Raw genomic sequence first — 25,044 nt, 5'->3', positions numbered from 1 at the left:
TAGGAGTTTGATGCCCCTGTACTGACCACAGTTGTGGAAGTCCCCTTATTTCTTGTACACTGGCATAAGTATGCTTATTCTCCTGTCATCTGGGCTATGCCTTTCTCTCCACACTGCTATTAGTGCCTTCAGGAGCCATTTCTCCCCTATCTCACCCAGCATTTTTATCATATCTGCTGTGACTTCATGTGAGCCTGCTGCTTTCCCTGACTTAATTTTCCTTAGTGCTGTTCTTACTTCTTCTGGGGTGGGATCCTCCTCTTCTCTCATTGTAGGCTGTTTTCTGGGGAAGAACAGCTTCTGTGGGGTTTTCTTCATTCAAAAGCTGCTGGAAATACTCCTTCCATCTGCTTTTGATGTCCACTGGGCCGGTGAGCAGGTTGTTGCTGGCATCCCTTATGAAGGGTGTCTATCTATCTTCTTTATCTTTCTGTCTTTGTCTTGCAACCTGATATAGTTTCTTAGTGCCCCTTATTGAGTCACTTTCCAGATGTTGGTACAGTGCCTCCAATGCCGTATTCTTTGCTATTGCAACTTTTTTCTTAGCTTCTTTGTTAGCCAACCAGTAGTCCTTCCTAGCCTGGTCAATCTTTTCTGTCTCCCACTTCTTTCTGCACTCCTTTTTTTCTTTTGATGAATTCCTAGACTTCTGCATTCCACCACCAGCTTTCTTTATGTACCTTATGTCCATACCTGGCTCGGCCACATATATTTTCTGTAGTCCTAACATATGCTGTTTTTAGGCACTACCATTCTTCTTCATCTCCACCTATTTCCTCCAATTCTTTGGGTGTTAGACACCTGAGTAATTCCTTGAACTGTTGTACTTTCTCTCCAGTGAACTTCCAGGTCTTCAGCCTGGTCTCTGTTGACCTTAGAGCCTTCTCTGACCACTGCTTGCAGATGATTGTGGCAACTAGTGGTTTATGCTGTGGTCCGACTGCTTCACTAGGGATGACTTTGCAATCACCCCAGTGCCTTTTCCTTACTAGGAGGAAGTCTACCTGAGTCGCATGTTGACTGCTCTTGTATGTAACTTTCTGAACAATGCATTGGCTACTACAGCAATTTGCCAGACAGAAGTCTAGAATGGCTTCTCCTTCTTTATTCCTGTTGCCCCACCCATGTGGACCCAGGCAGTCCTCATATGCCATAATACTGAATTAGATGCCTGTAAAATGCAGATGCAAGAAATGACCAACAACTTTTTGGAAAGGGGCTATAGTAGAAATGAAATAGAACTGGTTAGAAATTATGCATTACAATTGAGAATGTCAAGGGCTAAACCTTATTTTTCCACTCAGAAACATGCCATTTCTGGTGATGTGAGTTCAGTTCATCCACATGCTAGTTCTGGTGATGTGAGCTTAGTTCGTCCACAGCCTTTAAGGTATTTGATTACCTTTAGTAGGGCAAGTGAAATAATAGAATATGTTATCAGAAACAATTGGGATATTATAAAGGCCATACCTGGCCATGAGAAGTGGCTTCCAGAGAAACCATTATTCACCTGTCGTAATTGTGATAACTTAAAGAAGCTTTTATGCTATAAGGATTTTTCCTTAAATAAGAAATCTGTCCCTGTGTTTAATAAAAAGGGAACTTTTCCCTGCCACAACTGCTCATGTTGTTTGAGTATAAATCAATCAATGGAGTTTATACACCCTGTTAGTGGTAGGAAATGTACCTTCCATTGTACTGCAATGTGTAATACAGCATCCATTATTTATCTTGCCACATTAAAAAATGCTTGGAAAATCAATGAGAAGGTTAAAAGATAGAATAATAGAACACAGGTCTGAGATACGCAGGAAGATACTAACTAATTCTTTAGCCCAGCATATAGTGGAAAATGATGATACACATCAGTTTAGCTTTAGAGCTATACATGTTATATATCCAAATGTAAGACATGGTGATGCAATTAATAACATAGACAACAAGAAATATGAATGGACTATTTGACTGGAAGCAGATAAATATCCAGGTCTTAATAAGCAGGTTACATTAAAACCTATTTTGAAAGCCAGTCAACAAAGAGTAAAGAAAAAATAGTTCTTCTATGTATATATTTGTTACATACATATATTTTTTGTGTGTTTGGTGCAATACATCCTTTGTGGATGATTTCCTTTAAGAAGACTAATTGTTGATTTTAATTGATGTTATTTGATAGGCTGACTGTGTCATAAGGTGCAATTAGTTTGCATTTAAGAATGCTGTTTTTATGAGTTTGTAAGTAAGACACTGAAGAAGGATAATTGTATCTGAAAGCGTTGTCGTTTTATTAAAACTTTCGATGGTGTGGAGTGCTGCTCTTTTCTCACTTGAAGCTGCTTTTGGTTTGTACTTCTCCACTTCACTACTAGTTCACCTTCTTTTTGGGACTAGACTGGGCCATAGTCAGGATTTTATCTCTCTATGCCTTGGGACTGACTATACCTTGGTAATTTTGATGTCTAACTTAAATATTTAAAACAGGTTTTAGTAATGATACAAGCAAAGGACAGCTTCCAGCTAGTAATCTTTTGGTTGACATTTTGACATTTAAAACAACCAGATTCACTTCTGAGTTTTTGTCTTTTATATATTGAATATGTGTAGATCAGAAAAAGGGTGGAAAATTTCCTTTTCATTACTCATACTCCTCAAAGAAAGAAATAAAGTATATTGAATGTATAGCATTCCAGTGGGGTGTACATCTCACTACAGGAAATCACATTCCAAATCCCAGCTTTTAGACAATATCATGTCTATAACCAGTAAATGAACGCTAAAATGATGTCCTGATATTTTAGAACCACACACAATAATTATAGAGGTATATATAGCTTTAGAAACTTTGCTAGAATTATGTTGCTGGCATTACCATTTTACCCCATAGGATACAGGAGCCTAACTCATCTGTAAGTTAACACATATTTTCGGTATATGTTGTATACATACTCAACTTAGCAATGACATTATGGATAGCACTTAGACAATTCTGGGATGATGCTCCACAGTAAAATTTGTATGCAGATCTCTTTCAAAAAATAAGATTACGTTGTAAAGAAGGAAAGAAACTAAAAGCATTGTAGAACAGATTAGAAAATATTACATGAAATATTTTATGTAATATACATGTTGGTTGAAGAACACAGTAAACCTAAGAAGTCTGCATTTATGAACACTTAACATTCTACCGTTACACTATCACTAACATACCTATACTCCTTTTGATCCCATGCCTTCTTCATACATTGTGGATTTAAATTATTCATTGCACACTCCTGTGTCACCACTGTGTACAGTGGGTAATGGAGGCCATTATATATAATTTCTTTGTCAAATGTAGTGAGAATGTATACAAGGTGTATTTTCCTTCCTAAAACAGTATGCCAGTGACACTGATGTCACCTTCTAATCACAATACATTGTCAAGATGTAGAAATGCATCACTGCAGTGGATGACAAATATCAGTACAGTATTTACATCAGCACACTGGATTACAAGTATCAGTACAGTATGCATATCACTGTAGTGGGCTACAACAATCAGTACCGTATAGTACTCATGTCATTGCTGTGGATTACAAGGATCAGTACAATACTCACATCACTACAGTGGATTACAAGGATCAGTACAATATGCACATCACTGCAGTGGACTACAAAGATCAGTACAGTATAGTACTCAAGTCACTACAGTGTATTACAAGGATCACTATAGTACTAACATCACTGCAGCGGATTATAAAGACCGGTACAGTATGCACATTGATGTAGTGGATTACAAGTATCAGTGCAGTAAGCACACCATTGTGGTGGATTATAAGGATCAGTAAATTACGCACATCAATGTGGTGGATTATAAGGATCAGTACAGTACGCACATCAATGTGGTGGATTATAAGGATCAGTACAGTACACACATGACTGCAGTGGATTATAACAATCAGTACATTGTGTACATGACTGCAGTGGATTATAAGGATCGGTACAGTATACACATCACTGCAGTGGATTAGAAGGATCAGTACTGTATTCATATCATCACAGTGGATTACAAGAACCATTACAGTAAGCACATGACTGCAGTGGATTACAAGGATCAGTACACTAGAGTATGCACGTCAGTGCAGTATATTACAAGGATCAGTACAGTAAACACATCACTGTAGTGGATTATAAGGATCACTACAGTGCACACATAACTGTAGTGGATTTCAACAATCAGTACAGTATGCACATGACTGCAGTGTATTACAAGGATCAGTACAGTACTCACATCACTGCAGTGGATTACAAGGATCAGTATACTTTCCACATCACTGTAGTGGTTTACAAGTATCAGTACAGTGTGTAGGATTTCAGTGCTGCTGCAGTACAGTACTCACATCACTGCAGTGGATTACAAGGATCAATATACTTTCCACATCACTGTAGTGGTTTACAAGTATCAGTACAGTGTGTAGGATTTCAGTGCTGCTGCAGTACAGTACTCACATCACAGCAGTGGATTACAAGGATCAGTATACTTTCCACATCACTGTAGTGGTTTACAAGTATCAGTACAGTGTGTAGGATTTCAGTGCTGTTGCAGTACAGTACTCACATCACTGCAGTGGATTACAAGGATCAGTATACTTTCCAAATCACTGTAGTGGTTTACAAGTATCAGTACAGTGTGTAGGATTTCAGTGCTGCTCAGTACAGTGCTCACATCACTGCCATGGATTACAAGGATCAGTATACTTTCCACATCAATGTAGTGGTTTACAAGTATCAGTACAGTGTGTAGGATTTCAGTGCTGCTGCAGTACAGTACTCACATCACTGCAGTGGATTACAAGTATCAGTACAGTGTGTAGGATTTAATTGCTGCTGCAGTATAGTACTCACATCACTGCAGTGGATTACAAGTATCAGTACAGTGTGTAGGATTTCAGTGCTGCTGCAGTACAGTACTCACATCACTGCAGTGGATTACAAGGATTAGTATACTTTCCACATCACTGTAGTGGTTTACAAGAATTATCAGTACAGTGTGTAGGATTTCAGTGCTGCTGCAGTACAGTACTCACATCACTGCAGTGGATTACAAGGATCAGTATACTTTTCACATCACTGTAGTGGTTTACAAGTATCAGTACAGTGTGTAGGATTTCTGTGCTGCTGCAGCTTGTTTTTCATGCTCGTATTGCTTCACAGTAACTGTTATGCATAAGACTGCTCTGTGGTGATGATGCCATCATTGCTTCACATGCTCACTGTCATTCTGCATTTGCACAATATATTCATTCAGTGGCAGTGCTATTATATGCTGCTTTACCCCACATTCTGCCACTTCCTTTAGTCATAGTGTCCCTCAGCACAGTAACGTGTGCCTTTTCCTTTCTCTCAGCTCTGAAAAATGTCCCATTCTATTTGTTGCTGCCATGTTTGCTGTTTCTATTACATATGTGCCCCCACATCCATCCTGCAATGACATCCCATCCTGGATTAACAAATATAACATATTATCTGGCACCTGCCCCTGTACATCTCACAGTGCCCTGTTCACTTATCCTGACTTGTCTACCCCACCATTTTATAGCGAGATTCATCCACATTGCTCACAGGTTACCTGATTTGTACCAGTTTACTTTGATGTACCCCTACCTAGGTCCTCAGTACACCATACACATGTGATGTGCAAAGTCTGTATCTGCTGAGTATGCCTTGGCCTACAACTCATGGTGCTGTATCTGTATAGGTACATAATACGATATGATGTGAGACATTATGTTTACATTGTTCAGATAGGCACCCATTCCCTTATTCATATAGAAGTTAGACAAGCTGTCAGTCTGCACATATTTCTGATTACTATCTTAAACATGTGCTCCATTTATTGTAGTATTAGAAACATACAGTCTGATTTATTAAACCACCATTTCTAAAAATACAGTACTGAGACAAGATTATTCACTGTGTACAGATCTTAGCCTAATACTCTGTACATATTATTTAGTGGGGTACTGAAAAGCACAGAGAGAGAGAGAGAGAGAGAGAGAGAGAGAGAGAGATGAATTTCTTTATATGAATCATAAGTCCATCATAACAGTAAAAATGACTGGATGCTGCCTTGGATAAACATTACAGATGCTGTCTACAGATCTGGATGTATTTCTGAATAGAGAACACATAACTTTCTTAAATGGAAATTTGCTTATCCATACTTACTATATTAATAGTTATTTAGTATTTTGAGTAAAATATTTTAGGTAATCAGCCAGATTCAATAAAGCCTACAAGGTCCGTTTATACTGCGTGCACTATTTTGGATCCAGTAAGGGACTCTACATAGTATGTAGAGCCATGCACAGCTGCACAAACAAGGTAAACACTGTGGCATGCAAATTACAGCATAAGCAGCTGAATTGTATGCTAATCAACCAATCCAAGATGGAGGAGCTATTCAATAAACTATAAAGCAACTGTATAGACGTAGTGCTTGTTTTCTCTGAGAATTCCAAAACCTATTGGAATACAGCCAAGGAAAGGAGTCTATACAGAAACAATGTTATGGGCTGCTGTTGCTTTAATTCATGTGTATGTGCAACAGGCAGAAGTCTATGCTGCTGCTGCTGCAAATAGACCAAGGCCAGAAAGGAGAAGAGTTTTCAGACACCGATTAACTTATCACAACTTATGTACAAAATGTGGAAATTGTAGAGCACTACAGGGTGGATAGAGTCAGGCTACAGGAGCTCTGCAACCTCTGTCATCCTCAACTCATAGCCATAGCAAAGACAAAAGTATGTGTAGCACTTAAATTTGTAGCTACAGGTATCTTTCAGAGACTAACAGGGGACATACTGGGAGTGTCACAGGCATCAGCATTTAGGATCTTCCATTAATTCTTGAATGTTATGCTCCAATATCTAGTAACCACATTTATTTTCCCCCATACTCCTAAGGATAGGGCCAGAAATATGCAGAAGTTCTACTCTTTAGCACACTACCCTGAAGTACTGGGCACCGTAGATTGCACACATATAGAAATTAAGGCACCTCCCAGGGAATAGGGAAGGCTCTACATTAATAGAAAGAGTTTTCACTCTATTGACTGCCAAGTCATGTGTAATGCCAAGGGAATCATCCTGAATGTGTGTGCTAGTAAGCCTGAAAGTTACCATGACTCACATCTGCACTAGAGGGGATATACCCACAGGGTCATTTACTGGGGGATGCAGGTTGTGCACTGGAACCGTGGCTGATGACACCCATCAGAAATGCACACACACCCTCACTGAATAAAGCCATAATGAGGCACACACTCAAACCAGAAATAACATAGAGCATGTGTTTGGGCTGCTGAAGTCGTGGTTCTGATGCCTAGGTACATTTGGGGGAGCTCTGCAGTATAATCTATAGACATGTGCAGAAATATTCACAGTATGTACCATGCTACACAACATCATCCTGAGAAAACAGCTTCAGCAGGATCAACAAGGAGAAGGATCACACATCCCACCACCAGTGCCAAGGTCACCACAGTCACATGCGGGTGAGGACTCAAAGGTGGAACCAGCAGCTGCTGTGGGTGTAGGCAGATGTAGGCATCCTCATTAAGCCCTCAAATTGGCTAAGAGGCAACACATGGCACACTCACTTACCAGCTAAGGGACTGAAACCTTCATCCTATGCACATGCATACAGCAACCTTGATTTCAGCCAACCCTCACAACATTTACCTACCCATATATTGGATGTGTACTGCTTGCATCAGATAGAGTCAGCCCTGAACTAAAACTGTTGCACTTGCTAAATTCACAGGGTAAGTGTTGAACCTAGGGTGTATTGTATAATAATATGAATAACTGTCATATACTTGCATTTTGTTACTTAGTAGTGTAAGCAAGTAAAAGGTGGGAAATTTATACAGAAATGACCTTAACATGTGACAGCAGAGACTTATTTGATGTATTATGTGTCCATTATTAAGTAGTAGGCCTCAGGCATCAATGATTCATGCAGTCACACCTCTTAAAAGCAGTGATGGTCAATGCATGCCCTCAGTTTAGCACCATACATTTGTGCTGGAAAATCAATAAAGAGAGAAGTTAGAAAGTAACAATGCATGTTGTAGTTTTAGACTTCACAACCCTCAAAGGATCATTCAAAATACAGTTGAAAAATGTTGATGTTATCAATGGTCAAACTTTTTAAGACCAATATAAGTCAAAGGTACAATTACCAGTTTAATGTAACAAATGCATATATACTAAGCACTAAGTCAGCTATGCAATCTGAGCATCAGCCACAAACCTTATGTATCCCTGAATCCAAAAGATAGAAAACAGGGATATGGCATAGTTACCATTACTTGCACAATGTGTTTGGGGAGGCAGGAAACCGAGGCTGACACAGAAGGTGTGTGTGTGTGTGTGTGTGTGTGTGTGTGTGTGTGTGTGTGTGTGTGTGTGTGTGTGTGTGTAAGAAAGAGAAGCAGGCAGACATTTGGATAAACCAACAAATGGCCAGTGAGACAAAATGAGATTTAAGCTGCATGGCTGAACAACGTAACTGTTGTGTGTGTGTCTGTAGGGGTCCTCCAGGTGAAATTGGTGTCTTGAGTGTCTGCATGAACACAGCCAAACTCTGTGCTAGCTATACATCTGAGATTGTCAGACAGGTGTGAGCCTTGCATGGTAGAGGTTGCAGTTCATCATTATCGTCCCCAATCAAGAGAACTGGCTCTGCCAGGAGTTGCACTGGCACATCCATGCCCACAGTCAGATACACTGCTGCTAACTGAATGTGACTGATGTCTGCTGGACAATCTCATCTCATGAGTAAGCCCAAGACCATGACCCCATGGCCTGCCATGTCTGGGTGTGGACAGCTCACCCACTGACAGAGCAGTAGAAGTACTGCCACTATGGGAGGATGATCAGGCATGGCCATGATGGCTAACAGCAGATGATGTGTTTGACCTATGCCTATGAAGATGCCATCCTCCTCCCAGCAGACATTTCATCACAGACACTGCTCATTCCAATGTGTCATTCATCCGATCCATTGAATCATGGTGGAGGCATTCACCATGTCATCCTGTGCCACATCTATACCCCTGAGCATTTCTCTGGACAATATATGAGAATGTGCCTGTGCCTCCATGATGTTGAGTGGAATGGGAAGAGACACCTGAATCAGGTGAAGGATGGACAGCAGACCTCCTGTGAGCAGCCCTAACAACCCTCCTGCATGGCAGCTTGTCCACACTTTCATTATGGCCAGAGTCAACAGGCACTGAAGCTGGAGTAACTACACTCGCCCTCCACCTTTCCAGTATCTGTGAGCTCACTGGAATGGGTAGACGTAGGCTTACTGGCTGTGTCTTATGGAATTTCATGGAATAGCTTTATGTCAACCTCAGTGTAAGATTTAACCTCTGCTCTACTAGACTGTGCCTATGTTAGGCCACCATCATCATCACAGTCTGCTGACACTCTGACATTAGGTGGTAGAAGTCCCACACTTCCACTGTCAGGATCACCTGTGATAATAAGCAATAAACACAGGAAAAATTAATACCTAAACTACTATACCCCAATGTATGCTAACAATATAACAGCGTGCCACTATTAGACAGTACAGCAATACACACAACAGCCTTAACATCAACATCACACACTAAAATAATTATTTGAATTGTTCATCAGTATGACATAAAAATGTTTAGCTTAACATATGCAGATGTTGTTATCCTCTGTATGCCAGATAGTCCTGAAAGAAATTAAGCAAAGGTAAGGAGAGTATAATCACAATTAATAGTACAAAAGTGGATAATACTTTTCCCCCTTTATATGTCCATTAACTATATTTTCACCAAGAACTTGGATGACAGCTCCAACCTAAGCTAATCAATCAGAATGAGTTGTCAACTTTAGCAATCTTCAATTTCCCTCTCCCCAAAAGAAATTTCTTGTGAAACAGAAGTAACATATTGATTTAAATTGTTTTTCTATATAACAGTATTCAACAATTAAGATACAAAAGCCTACATGGAAGCTCTTCCTGGGACATGCTTGCTCTCCCTGAAACAGTAGCACCAATGTCAAGAAAATGCTGTTCTTCACTTTCCTGGGAGATGTCTGGATCCCAGACAGTGGACAGGAACCCTTCATTTGCTGTTAGTGGTGACTCTGTAGCAGGCCCTCCCTGGTACCCATCTGATCACTGCCCACTGCAGCTGCTTTCCTCCATACAGATAAGATCATGTCAGTGGCCCTATGGTGCACCTGGTCATATGTCCTTCTGTGGCCACCCACTGCATTAACATCTGTGATAATGTGGTGCCAAATCTGGATTCTGACTGACATATCTCCATGTCACTTCTCAAGAAAGAAGGTGCCATGTTGCCTAAAAGTCTTAATAATGACCTGATTCTCAGGGTCAGTAAAGGGTTGTTTTCATGGATTGAGATGCCTGGTTGGCATAGTCCTAGGTATCCTAAAAGACAGCAGAAGAATAATACACATAAGTATCACATAACTACAATATAACTGCGCCCTGGTAAAGCAGAAAAGGTAGCACTTCATTATCACTTACTGGAGGAACATAAAGCAGTCCAGAGATTTGAAATATCAACAACAAGCTGGATGCAAAAAAAAAAAAAAAAAAAAATAGGAGAGTAACAATAGCAAAATATGCCATAATAAAAATGCAGCTTTTCCCCCTCCTCAAATGAACAGGCAAATGACACATTTTGCTAACAAACCATTTTTGAAATGCTAAAAGTGCTATCAAATGAATTCTCCCTAAAATGTCTACAGATTTAACACAGAACATTCTATTTCAAGGTAATGCCAATCATGTATACCTGTGAAATGCCCAGACAAACATGCCCATGCCATCAGTGCACTTCTAACTAATGCATGCGGATAAAAGTGTAAAAGCCTTTGCTAATCAAAATATATATGTAAATCTATTATACAGATTTTCTTAATTACATTCCAGCATATGCAGTAGCTGGCAAAATGCAAGCAAACATTCTCAAGTTCAGTAATCCTCTGTGCAGATATATCCCAAAGTAATAGCCTCTTTTCTGTGTTCTCCACATAAACAGGTCTCCTCACCTTCAGTTTCCCTAGCTACACTGTTGCCTTTTTATTATATAGATTCAGGGCTGTCAGCATGGTGAACATGCAAATCAGGTGTAAACTCATTAGAATTGCTGAATTCCAAATACTTGGATCCATGTATCTCATGTAAACATAGTGCAGACATTCCCCCAGTGTTTGTTTTTAATGGATTGCAACTGTACATGATTACTGGTTGAGAGAAGGAAAACACAACAGCACTGCATGGTGCCCTACATTCAGTGGCTGTGTCAGTTTAGACTTACCTACAAAGTGTTAGATGCAATTTTGTCAAAGTTCGAACTGTAAGTAAGCAGCACACTATTCACAGGTTCTGTTCATTAACATCCAACCACCCCTTCATTTGTTGGCAACTGCATATGATATTATTGCCATTTAATAGCCTCACACATTTTAAGGACAATGATATAGAATGTCTTACAGACTGCATGTCTCATATTACTGGTCAGATAAGACAATTATGCCCAACAAACACAGAGAGGTAAGACACAGCTGTATATTTGCAATCAGTAGTCCTAACTGGTTATGTGATCACTTAATGCACTACATCCAAAAATAATAAATATACAAATAACAGTTGTATAGTTTCATATTACTGTAGATGATGTTGCAGGTGGTTGTATGCAGAATGATTTCAGTTCCTTGCTACAAAGCAAGTTTATGTGGCAAAGAGGGATAAGGCATCCTCCCTGTGTTCTAAAGGTTCATTGTGGTAAGAGTTCAAATCCAGACCTATGTAAAAATATCTCATGTGTACTAACATTTTCCAGTGTGTATGTCACAAACTGCTTTTCCTCATTTCAACTACTTTTCCCTTTTATTTATGTTTCAGTTCCCAACTGCAAAGCTGCTTATGTGGCAAAGAAAAGACAAATGCACCTTTCCTGTATTCTGAAGGTTCACTGGAGTGAGAGTTCATCTCCAGACATATGTAGAAATATCTCATGTGTACTAACATTTTCTAGTGTGTATGTGCATGATGCATCACTTAGTACAAACACAGGAAATGGAGAAAACTGAATATCAGGTTTGGCTGTGCTTAGCTCATTTGCACAAAACACAGCAATGTGCAAACTTGACTAGTGATTCCTGACTATGACTAAGCAGCATTTCTTCTGTGGAAAAGATGGAAAAATCAATGCTATAGAAGATTTTTTTTGTCCGTTATTCCTAGATTTGAATTCCATACTGTAAAAGTAAATTTTCCTCAGTGTATAAAGACAAACAAAAATATGTCAGGTCATAGCATTTATACCCACAGTGCATGTGTGCAGACTTAACTCACTTAACAGTTACCTTCCAATTGCCAACATATATTTCCAGGGTACATCAGTAGACCCCCCTCAAACTAAGGCCAAGTGTCAGATTAACCTTCTAATTTCAATTATTTAATTACCCCCCCCTGCTTGATACAGCTGCACTCCAATTAACATCTCGCAAACATGGTTGGCATTGCTGCTTGTGCGTGTGCACTACCAGTAAATGTGGTAACTGGAATTGGCAGGAAAGCATCAGTTTCCAGTACTCTACTTCATCTGGTAGACATGGTGGCATTGAAGAGAGTGCTGGACAGTTTAGGACAAAGAAGTGGCATGTTCAGGAGTCCAGGATATTTATTGGACTCCAGGAAAAACACCACAGTCAAAGGCTTCTGCAGGGGGACTATTCTGGCTCCCAGTACAAGTCTGAGGTGTGGAATAGCCTGGCTTAGGCTGTATCCAGTGCCACAGGTATCCCACACTCTGGACAGCAATGCAGCAATGTAGGCATCATTTTAATGACATATAAAGGAGTAAAAGGGATACTCACAACCATTGGTTGCAGGAATTTGAGGCTTTGGACATCCCACAGCTGTGTATGACAATAGGAGAGTACATGTAAGACTTTGAAAGCTAAATATAGGCAAGACTGATATGCATAATTAACTTCTGTTCTTTTCTGTTCTTTCCCCTGCTTCCAAAATGTGAGTTTGATCAACAGGCTCATGTTGCTCAGTTGAAGAGACTGAGGGAAACAAGTGGTATGTATGCAGCAGAAGAGATGTGTTATTGTAACATTAAACGTTAAAGATAGCTTTTTCAGTCTTTTATAGAGTTGTATCAAATTGAGCATGCACATGCCAAATGTAAAACCAAGCATGCATGCATTAGTCTGTAGCACAAACCAATTGTAAGAGTCCAATATTAGACTGTAGTCAGAGGTTGTGGGTTTAAATATCATGATTCCCAACTATACAATCATATTATTTCTTCAATAATATTTACCTTAAATTAAAAACTCTATACCAGTGGCACAAACGCCCTACTGTAAACTATAATCTGCATAATTGGAGCATGCATATGTGAATATATATGCACATTTCAAAGATTACTTTCAACAGTCTGCAGTATAATGTGTATCTTTTAGAATGTGTACATAAATGAAATACTTCAGGTAAAAGAGTTGTAGAATTGTGTTAATGCATTGCATATCACATATGGTGGTATTAACTTAATCTCTTTTTTCCTCTCACTCCAACCCTTATCTTTTTTTTTTTATTTCCTATTATATGTCATCAAAATGTCGCAATGTCATCCATTGTACCACATCACTAAATGCTACACAGCTCAGCGAGTTAGGTCATCCCCAGTGGTAGCATGCCTCTGCTCCACTGGCTCTTGCCTTGCTGCCCAGAACACCTGGGAGCCAAACTGGAAACACTGCCTCTGCTGCCTATGTACTATGTGTGCCCTAAGATTGTACTGCCATGGAAGCTGGTGCAATTGTGCCCTCCTGGAGCAGTGGCAGAGGTAGTGATTTTAACACCCACAGGGATTTGCCAGGAATGTGCATAGGGTTGTGCACTGCACCACTGGTGTATGCCTACACTGGCTAGAGAAGCTGCTCTCCCTCATGGTCCAAAGGATGAGGACACTTCAAGTACTCCAGTCACCAGCAGAGTAAAGGGACAGTGATGCCAGTCCAATTGGTGAGGACTCGATTCTCACTCTCTCCAAGCATGATGTCCTTGAACCTGTGTTGTCTCCTCAATCACCCCAATCATGTTTCCCCAACATTTTGTGTCCATCACTGTCACTGTCTCTTGTCTTTCTTGTCTTGTGTGTTTAGATTTGCTTCCTCACCTATCCAACTTACCTGACCCAGACATATCTGCATCCCTTACCCAGCAGTCCTCTCTTACTGAATAAAAAAAAAAATTGTCTCATACATAGCTGTCCATTTTGCACACGTCTCTTCTTGACACACTTGATTTGGTCCAATTGGCTATACAACATTATTGCATTGTTGTCACCCCTCTTTGCGGAGATGACAGTTCAAATTCCATTAATATTCTGCACTTATTTTCATTTTACACTGCTAAAGAAATGGATAGGTATGGTTATTTTGTACCTCCCTCCTGCACATTCCTGTACTGCTTTCCCTTTGTTCCTCCTCTTGCTTGCTTCCCATTTCACCATTTTCTTAACTACCCCATTTTAACACCTATAATCTGGTCAAATAATAGAAGCACACACACAGCACACATATGTAGCAGAAAAAGCAATGGATCCCTTCAGTTTTTTGGGCTCTATGTTTGTGCAAAGTTTTACATCATGCACCAATGCGCAGAGATGGTGAACAGTAGTATAATGATATGGTTATCTCCTCACAATACAACTTAACCACGCTGCTCTATGCCAACACACAGCAATGCACATATGATAAAGAATTCATGTCATTGTACTATTACTGTTTTTTTAAAAGTCTTTAAAAGTATTAGTTACACCTAGATTCAAACTGAGTATCATCTGGGCTCAAAAAGAAATGTGGCAATGCATTTACACCTGCTGCCACAGAGTCAGTTAAGTGGCAGGTGTGTTTCCTAGACTCAATACTAACTCTCAGACTATTCCCAATGCAGTGCACATTTGTGCACTGCATATATAGGCACAAACATGGAAAGTATTGAATACGTGTATCTCGCGTGCACACTTTGCCAACTGTCACTCATAACTGCTGCTCGCTGCTCTATGTAAAAGTAAATATTATTATGCATTACTGCTGTTTGCCTATGACATGAAATTGCATGTAGAAACATAACAAATGGAAGGTCCTATCTAACAATATCTCACATATTTATAATACAGCCATGCATTGCCTCCCTCTTAAGCACTGCAAAGCTGGTGTCTCATATATCACCTACACTACAGACATTAATACTAAATGTTGTATGATATGCAATGTACATCAGTCAGGTAACACACAAAACTAGAACTATTGACCCATAAGCCTGAAAATCCTTATCTACAAGGCTGGAGAAGAGATCAGCATGGACCTTATCCACAGGGACATAGGTGACCTTAACACACTTGCTCCAACCTGATTTGGTTTTATCATGGTAATGCTTGCTTATTAAACATTATGAACTTCTTTGATAATGATCCCAAAGACCTGGATGAGGGATGATAGGAAATAATGCTATGTTGATTTATCCAAGGCCTTTGACACTTCCCCCATTCAGGTGTCATACAGAAATTCTCCCATTTGGGGTTTAACCCATGAATTAACCCATGGATAACCAGCTGGCTCACTGACAGAATGCACACTGTAAAATCTAGGGACTCTACCTCCACCACTAGACCACGTACCATAGAATACCACAAGGATCTGTGCTGGGCCCTCAATTGTGTGGAAACTATTTCTCTGAAGTTCAGGCAAAGGTAAATGGCCTGTGGCTTATCAAGTTTGCAGATGACTGTTAACTGAATGTAGTCATATAGACTCCCTCAACTATGTTAACATTCTACAGAAGGGGCTGACACAAATAAATGATTGATGCTAAACTTATGGACTGAACCTTAAAGCAAAAAATGCCTCATTAGCCCCTTTGGCAATGAAGTACCCCTGCTAATTATGATATGCATAGCACCCCCTCCAAGCTCAAACACAATGCTGTTTGACTTGGAAACACACGTTGATAGCAATCTACACTTCAATATAGTGGTGACACACACATTCTATATTGTGCACCTCATAAATAAGCCAATCACATCCAAGACGGGAGATCGCAGATATACCCCAGGGATTACCTCAGTGTCACTGCTCAACAGAGGCACAGCAAAATAATGGGTATAGTTCCCCATACTAAAGGGGTGGCGTAAGCCACAAAACTATGGGCTAGGCTTGTAAATGCCCTCGGGCAGATAGCCTAGTATGAACCTATGAACCTATGAACCTAAGACCAGAGAGATAATAGCCCTGCTGTACTCCACCCTTATTAGACCATTAATTGAGTACAATGTACCCTTCTACCTGTACCCCACCAGACACTTGCAGCAAATGGAGAAAACACAGTGGCTTGTGACTGAGAGAATCCATGCCTCTAAAACATGACAAGCATGGAAAGACTGAAAAACCTGTCACTGTACTTAGTATCATGCAGGCTGATGAGAGGTGACCTATGCCTGACCTACAAAGCAGTCTCAGACCCTGCCCTACTGGAAATTCTGGACACCTGAAAATCAAATGAGTCAAGAATAACTTCCTCATGGGTTCTCAACCAAGCCTGTGACATAAACGGAACATGCTGGAGAGACAGATATATCTCCCAGTAATTGCCACTCCTCTGTAATAGGTTCCCACTGCTTGTGAAGTAATGCTCCTCAATGACCCTATTCAAGATCAACCCTGACAACTGGATGGGAGACTGCAAATTTACACCTGAGGTGGTAGGTATGTCTGTCATGGACAGGGCCAGTCAGCGCTGATCACAAAATCTCTCTGCTAACAATGACCATCTAACTATGCTCAATAAGGGCACTTATGTTTTTACATGGCTAGGCTTAAAAACACACTAGGGCCATTAGGCTAGTAACCTTATATGACCTATGCAGGCTTCCAAACTTCTTTTCTCCAACATGCTCTGCTGATGTCATCCACTATAATTTGACCTGCAGTCTTGTATAAGCGAGATTTGTGCCTTGGTGCTTACATAAAGTACTGTGTTCTGCAGTCTGTGAACTTAGGTAGGGGTTCTGTTTTCACTGCAGTCAACTGTGAGTGTGCACATATGTGCCTAGCCCAAAGAGCAAATGCGTGTATTCCACATGTATCGCTGTAATCCCATGCATTGACAGTATTTTGATAGTTGCAAAATGCCTATAAACCCATTTTATGCAGGCCTTGCAACATCTTCTCTCCAACATGCCCTGCTGATGTCATCCACTATAAGTTGAACTGCGGTCTTGTAAAAGTCCAACTTGTACTGTGGCGCTTATGTAAAATACTGAGTTCTTAGTCTGCGTACTTAGATAGCTTGAGGTTTTGTTCTCACTGCAGTCAACTGTGTGTGTGACTAGTCCAAAAAAGCATAACTGTGTGTCCTACAGTTATGGCTCCAATTCAATGAATTATCAGTATTTTCATATGTTGCACATGTCTACATATCCATTTCATGCAGCTCTCCCAACATCTCTTCAATATGCCCAGCTGATGTCATCCACTATAAGTTGACCTGCAGTATTGTAAAAGTCAAACTTGTGCTGTGGTGATTGTGTAAAGTATTGAGGTCTGTAATCTGTGTACTTCTGTAGGGGTTCTGTTCTCACTGTAGTCAACTATATGTGTGCGTATGTGTCTAACCTGAAAAGCATAAGTGTGTATCCTATAGTTACCATGCCAATACCATGAATTGTCAGCATTTTGATAGTTGCACTTGCCTGCACATGCATTTCATGCAGGCCTCCCAACATCTTTTCTCCAAAATGCCCTGCTGATGTCATCCACTATAAGTTGACCTGCAGTCTTTTAAAAGTTAGACTTGTGCTGTAGTGCTTGCGTAACATACTGAGTTCTGTAATTTGTGTACTTAGGTAGGGGGGTTGTTCTCACTTCAGTCAAGAGAGTGTGTGTGTGTGTGTGTGTGTGTGTGTGTGTGTGTGTGTGTGTGTGTGTGTGTGTGTGTGTGTGTGTGTGTGTGTGTGTGTGTGTGTGTGTGTGTGTGCTCTTGCTTGACATTACAGACAGACTTTTACACCAGGTGGGACACTGGTATTGCCATATTCTCCTCAACAGACACTGCTGATGTCATCAGCTATAAAGTGTTGTTTGAGACACTCCAAGCCATACTTGAGCTGTGGTGCTTCCCTCAAATACAGATGTCTATAGTATGTGTTATGTCAATAGGTAGTGGTTCTATTCTTACTACAGTCAACTGGGAGTGTGTGTGTGTGCTTGTGCTTGGTGTGTGTGTGTGTGTGTGTGTGTGTGTGTGTGTGTGTGTGTGTGTGTGTGTGTGTGTGTGTGTGTGTGTGTGTGTGTGTGTATGTTTGTGCACTTGCTTGTCATTACAGAGAGCCTTTTACATCTGCATGTGGAACACTGTCATTACTATATTCACCTCAACAGACACTGCTGATACCATCAGCTATATTTGTAGAAATGTACTATTCTCACCAGGGCAGGGTCAGAGACTGGCATGGAGGCCAGGAAGATGTCACCTCATCCTATACAATGCAGATTACAGTGACATGGTTTAGTCTATTCACATACATCATAGCATGCTTTAAAGGTCCTGTGTTTTCTTGGTGAGAAACCCCTGTGGTCTCTCCAGCTACTGCATGTGTCTGGTGAGGTACATGCCAAAGAGACCATTATGCTATGTTAGTGTTCTAATGAGTTTCAAGTAGTGCTGTCTAAGATCTGAATATGATGGTGTGACTTATGATGTGCACAATACAGGCTTTCAATACCAGTGTGGACACTTGGTGATCAAAGTTCAGTTGCTGTCTACAAGTGTTCCCAGTGCTTGAATCACTGGGTTTCAGAATAGTAGGACTGTTGTCAATTCCATAATTAGCATGTAATTTCATTTTTCAGAAAGGCAAAATAAAGACACATTTCTGCATGCATTTCTAGACCGTGTAGCCTGGCCACCAATCATTTGCGTGTGTTAGCCCCTCCAGTAGTATGTTATCATCATAAGTGGATTCAATAATTGCACCCAATAGTCAGGAATCAGCAAATTCAGTAAGACAAAGGCCATATACGTTAGCCTGAACTGTCAAGAAATAGATTTCTAACAGCAAAGACCCAAGCACATATCCCTAGGGTACACCAATGGTGACAGCTCTACTGGTACAGGTTGATTCACTAAACTTCACAGTATGCATTCTGTCAGTGAGCCAGCTGGTTGCCCATTTAGTGACATGAGGTTTAATACCTAGCTGGGAGACAATCTCAGTGATAGCCTGCTTGAGGGATTGTGTTGAAAGCCTTTGCCAGTTGAGAATAGCCAGTATGCATGGTCTTATATACATCCAGGCCTATCACACACAATCAATGGGCTGTGACAACATCACAGATCGCCTATTACATGACTCATCACATATACCTTCCTGACATGGTTTAATACGCACTTCAACACACCACCCACACAGACTTTGCTGCTGTAAAAGGGTGTTTTCAACATGCATCTGTATGAGTTGGGGGGATAGCACCAGATGCATGCATATAAGGACACATCCTGACTCTCCTTATCTGTGAGGTAGACCAAAATGTCATCATGAAGCTTTTCTAAATGGACACTAGTGATATCCCAGCTGTGTGTAACAGAGCTGTGTGAGTTGTTAATGCTACATGATGTCTGTTACATCTGTTAGATGTCCTCAAAGAGATCATCGAGACATGCATGATGACAACACCATCATCCTTTTGAGCTTGGCAAGCTCAAAGCATTTGACACAAATCCACACTAAAATAATCACTCAACACTGTCAGATGTGGCCATACACACTTATATCACCAAGTGGGTAGACCAGTGTATCACATACATGGCATCTAAATATGTTGACATGTGGGAAGTGACCTATATCTCAGGTCCAGTGATCAGGTCCATACATCAGGGCTGTCTGCTAGGCCCTTTTTTGTCCATTATTTAAGTAATGGACATCACAGAGGACATACACATCCTGTGTCCAAACAACTGCCTGAAGGACTACAGATTGTGGGCCATTACTGACTCCAACAGTGATATTAGAAAAATACAGACAGTAGCAATGCACACCAAATATTGCTGCTACAGCCATGACAACACCTGCAGTGACAAGAAATATGGGGGGATTTGTTACGTCAGGAAAAAAAAACACACAACCCAAGTATAATATGGACATCATAACCTAAAATCAGACCAATAGGTATGTGACCTGTATCCTGTGGTAGATGGTAAGTGGAACCAGCATGTTGCCACAGTACTGACTACTCCCTTGTATGTAACACAAGTATTAAGTATGTGAAGGGCATCCACACCAAAGGCCATAATACTTCCCTAGTTTCCAGACTTTATCACACCAGTAACTGAGTACAATGCACCCTTCTTAATGTACCTCTTGCACATCTTCCACTGATGTGTAACTGAAGTGTACCACCTTTGTCATGGCGAGCTGTAACTTAGCTTATTGGCCATTGTTAGAAAAATGTGTATTTGAATATATGAGAAATGCTAGTTTAAAAGCAAAGTAGTATATAATGCATTTTATTCTATTAATCATATAACAGTACAGATTAATTCATGTGTAAATGTAAGTAGTTTTGAAACTGCAGTGTGGCTTGAAGCAAAGCTGATCTTTGACCCTGGCAGAATGCTAGCTTAGCAAGTTTTAATGTTTATGCTTTTCACAAGTGATTATCTGCTGGGTCAGGAAATTAAATGTGTGAAATAATGAAATCTTCTACTCTTTCCTGTTGGAATGATTTGGCCTTGTATATGTGTTACTGAGATAGCACGCAGCTGTGTGAGAAAGTGTAACAGAGAACAAAGATGTGTATTAAAAGACTGAAGCTGCTATTGTATTCGAACTGATATGAAACCTTGAAGAAGTAACTTTACAGAAAGACATTATGTCTGACCAGCAGGATAGCAAGGCCGTATTGTATCTAGAGGAAAAGTTTTTTTTAAATATACAGCATTAACAGTTTTATGAATAGAGGACTGTAAGCTAAAGTGATGTAGATGCCCTGTGACATATCACGTCAGTAAGGTGGGCATAGCTTAAATGTTAAACCTATATAAAATTGTGTGCTTCCTGTTTCATGTCAGACAAAATTCTGTACTTGTACGTTTTTTGTCTCCTGGTGTACACTAGTAAACTTTTTAACCTGAACCTCCTGTGTATTGAAATTTAATTTTATTTAACAGTTTGGTCCTTTGGACCAGAATTCCCTTGGTAAGCCACAGATCAGAGCATATCGGTGGTCGAATACTGCGCAGGCGAAGTTACCGAAATGGTTCTTCGTGAGTGAAAAGACCTCTGACTGAATTGTCGTGTAAAGAGGCTGGCCACTTTCTGATCTGTGGCCGAAAAGCGGAACTTGGACTTTCTCAATACCAGAGGCTCAGGTAGGAAGAATTTGCCTTTTTTTTCTGTTTTAGATCAGGGACTAGGTTACAGTATATTGTTGTCAAGATTTGTTTTGCAGATCAGGGAAAAAAGGAAGTACTGTATATTTGGTCATAGATCAGGGTAACAGAATAAGGTAGGCAGTTATTCTAGATAAACTGTGAACAGGAACTGAGAACTTGATATCACGTGATAAAAAAGGGTTACGTAACATTTTCTTTGATATGGGTAATCAGTGCACTAAAACATCGCGAGATCCGCCCCTAACCGAAGACGCAAAATACATGCAATTACAATGTTCTGATAACGTTAGGTATTATACAAAATGGGTTAATAAATATGAATTTGATGGTAAACTAGATAAAACTTCACTAGTTAAACTCCTTAAACAGCTTAAATCTGATGCGGAAGGTCAGGCAAAAAAGCAACGCCAATTAGGCATTCCTCAGGCACACAGGTGGATTGAGGAAGCAAATCGTAGAGAGCAGAAACTGAAAAATTCAAAAACATTATTTCTAGACAAAGAGGATAATAACTTGGTAATAGCAACAGCTCCTCCTCCTCCTCCCTTGCCCCCTCCCTTACCCTTTTCAGGATATGAAGTGAGTGGACAGGCTGGTCCACCTCCGCGTTATCCTGAAGTTTCAGCAAGACCACAACCATTTGTTAGAGTTCCTATTGAAACTAGGTCCCGAACACATAAAACACATAGGGACACAGAATCATACCAAATAGAGAGAAATCTACAGGATGAGAGTGAGGAAGAAATATGCCCACTTATAGAAGTTCCAAATCCTCAGGCAGGACAGGAAGGGCAGGACTCAACACTCTTAATATATGGACCATGGACACCGGAAGATATCCGGAAGGCTACTGAGAGAATCCCCCATCCGAAAGTTAATTTTACGAAATTTTTAGAAGATTTACAAGGCATGAGATTGAGTTACCACTTGAATGGGGAAGAAGTAGAAAAAGTAGTAAGACAAATTATAGGTCAGGATTGGCACATGATTTGTGGCAACTGGAATCCTCGTAATGCAGAATTTAAACCACTCCCACACAGTAACGCAGAGTTAGGCAATAGAGTGAAAGGTCTGACAGACCGAATCTCTGAGAAATGGAAAACTAGCGCAGACTGGACTTGCATTAATCAATGCATACAACAGGAAAATGAGACAATAGATGGGTATTATGCCAGATTATTAGAATGTTTTAATAATCATAGCGGTATGTCGGTTCCTGAGAACCAAACAAATGATTCCCCGTATGAACAACAATTAAAAAATGCATTTTTGAAAGGTTGCATTGCACCTATTAGTAGCTTCATTACGAAGCATATGATAGACCATCGAACAGGGAGGCTACAAGCCTTACTTGAATACGCTAGACATGCTGAAAGACATTTTAATAGTAAAAAGAAAAAGAAGGCGCAAGTCTTCACTGCTGAAGACTGAGCTGAAGTATTTGTATTACAGTCAGGTAAAAAGGGCAAGAAGAATGCCCAGGGAAACAAACAGTCTGACAAACGATCAGAAGATTTTGAAGAGAGGAAAAAGAGAGGTGAATGCTTCAAGTGCGGGAAAAAGGGACATCTAGCAAGGGATTGTAGGCAAAACAAAAAGGTAATTACAGAAGATAAGGGAGATGAGGACTGACTATATGATAGTGAAGATACATCATGTGAAAGTCAGAAATCATCAAGAAAAGTTACTAAACAAAAAACGAATGTAAATGTGATAGAAGGAGTAGAGGAAGTGCAAGTAGATATGGAGGATGAAGAAAGTGAAATTTTGGACTTAGCATTATTGAGCTTAGAGCTCTACTTAGCAGATCTGAAACGGAAGTTACACTTCTGGTGGAGGGAAGGGAAGTCAAATTCCTGTGTGACTCAGGAGCATCACGGACTTTGATACACCCCTCCAAGTTACCAGAACATTCCGAATCACCTGATTATATATTAGTGAAAGCAGCAAATGGACAGCTATACAGGGAACACTTTCCCATGATATAGCAATAACTGACCCTGTTTCAGGTATGACCCAGAGAAGTAAAATTGTTGTTTCTGCAAAGTGTCCAGTAAACCTATTGGGCAGGGACCTTGTGCAGATATTTGGCATAGCAGTAGTTCCAACTGTACAAGGTATGGAGGCACAGAGACAAATGGATACCTTTGTAGTGTGATCGGAGGGTGAAACTTTTTACTGGTACAGCCAGGACCTAGTCACGACTGGTCCAGGGGCAGTAACCGAGGAACTGATGAACGTAGCCATCAGTAAAGCCCCCTCCCTTGACACTGATCGACAGCATTTGTTACACTGTACTCTGTACTACTGTACTACACCAGGACCTGATAGAGAGTATGAGCAAGAATTGTTTAGAAATCGTGCAACTAGATTGGTTTTGCGTACTTTGTACTGGGATACCGAGGGGAACAGTGTAGTCAGCTGTTCATTACCTCAAGAATTCCTTGCATTGTATAGATCAAATCGATTACCACATGTCAGCTTGACAAAGAACAAAAGTGTCAAATGGGCAGACTTAGGAGAAAAAGTAACAAGATGGGAGAAACAGACTGATTTAGAACTATCAGAACAAGGGATACAAAAACAAAAACTGAATTGGTTGACACAGACACATCCAGCTGTACACTTGCAATCTAGTGAGGACAGCTGATTAGCGTTCTTATTAGAAGAAGAAGAAAAGGCCTTATGTGAAATTCCAACAACTCTTTGGTCAACAGGCAAGTCAGATGTAGGGCTTATTCGAACAGCAGGACCAGTTACAATAACCCCAAAGTCAGCTTTTAGACCACAGAAAAGACAATACCCTTTGAGAAAGGATGCAGAAATAGGAATTAAGCCTATAATAGCAGCATTACTCAAAGAAGGAGTACTGGTAGAATCTCCTGATTCACCATGTAATACACCCCTATTTCCTGTTAAAAAAGCAAACGGGGAATGGCGGATGGTACAAGATTTACAAGCTGTAAATAATGCAGTAATACCTAGAGCACCTACTGTGCCAGACCCACATACCTTGTTAAACGATTTAGAACCGCAACAGAAATATTTCTCTGTGGTAGATATTAGCAATGCTTTCTTTTCAATACCTATACATCCTGATAGTCAATATTGGTTTGCATTTACATTTCAGGGTAAAAGATATACATATACTCGACTACCACAGGGATATTGTGAGAGTCCAACAATATTTGCACAAGAAATGGCTAGCAACCTGGCAGGGTTTACCCCACCGGGAGGTAGTCAAATTCTACTTTACATAGATGACATCTTGCTAGCAGCCCCCACCCAGCAACAGTGCAGGGAGGATACTGTAGCATTATTAAAATTTTTAGCAACACAAGGACACAAAGTAAACAAAAGTAAGTTACAACTTTGGAGAAAACAAGTTAGATACTTGGGATATGTAATATCCAATGAAGGTAGAATACTACATGAGGGAAGAAAAACAGCAATTTTGCAAGCACCCAAACCAACAACCAAGAAGGAAATTATGTCTTTCTTAGGTACAACTAA

Source organism: Protopterus annectens, chromosome 3.part0, assembly GCF_019279795.1.
Source record: "Protopterus annectens isolate FY-2018-M chromosome 3.part0, PAN1.0, whole genome shotgun sequence".
NCBI classification, from domain to species: Eukaryota; Metazoa; Chordata; order Ceratodontiformes; family Protopteridae; genus Protopterus; species Protopterus annectens.
Note: the sequence above shows the minus strand (reverse complement) of the source record.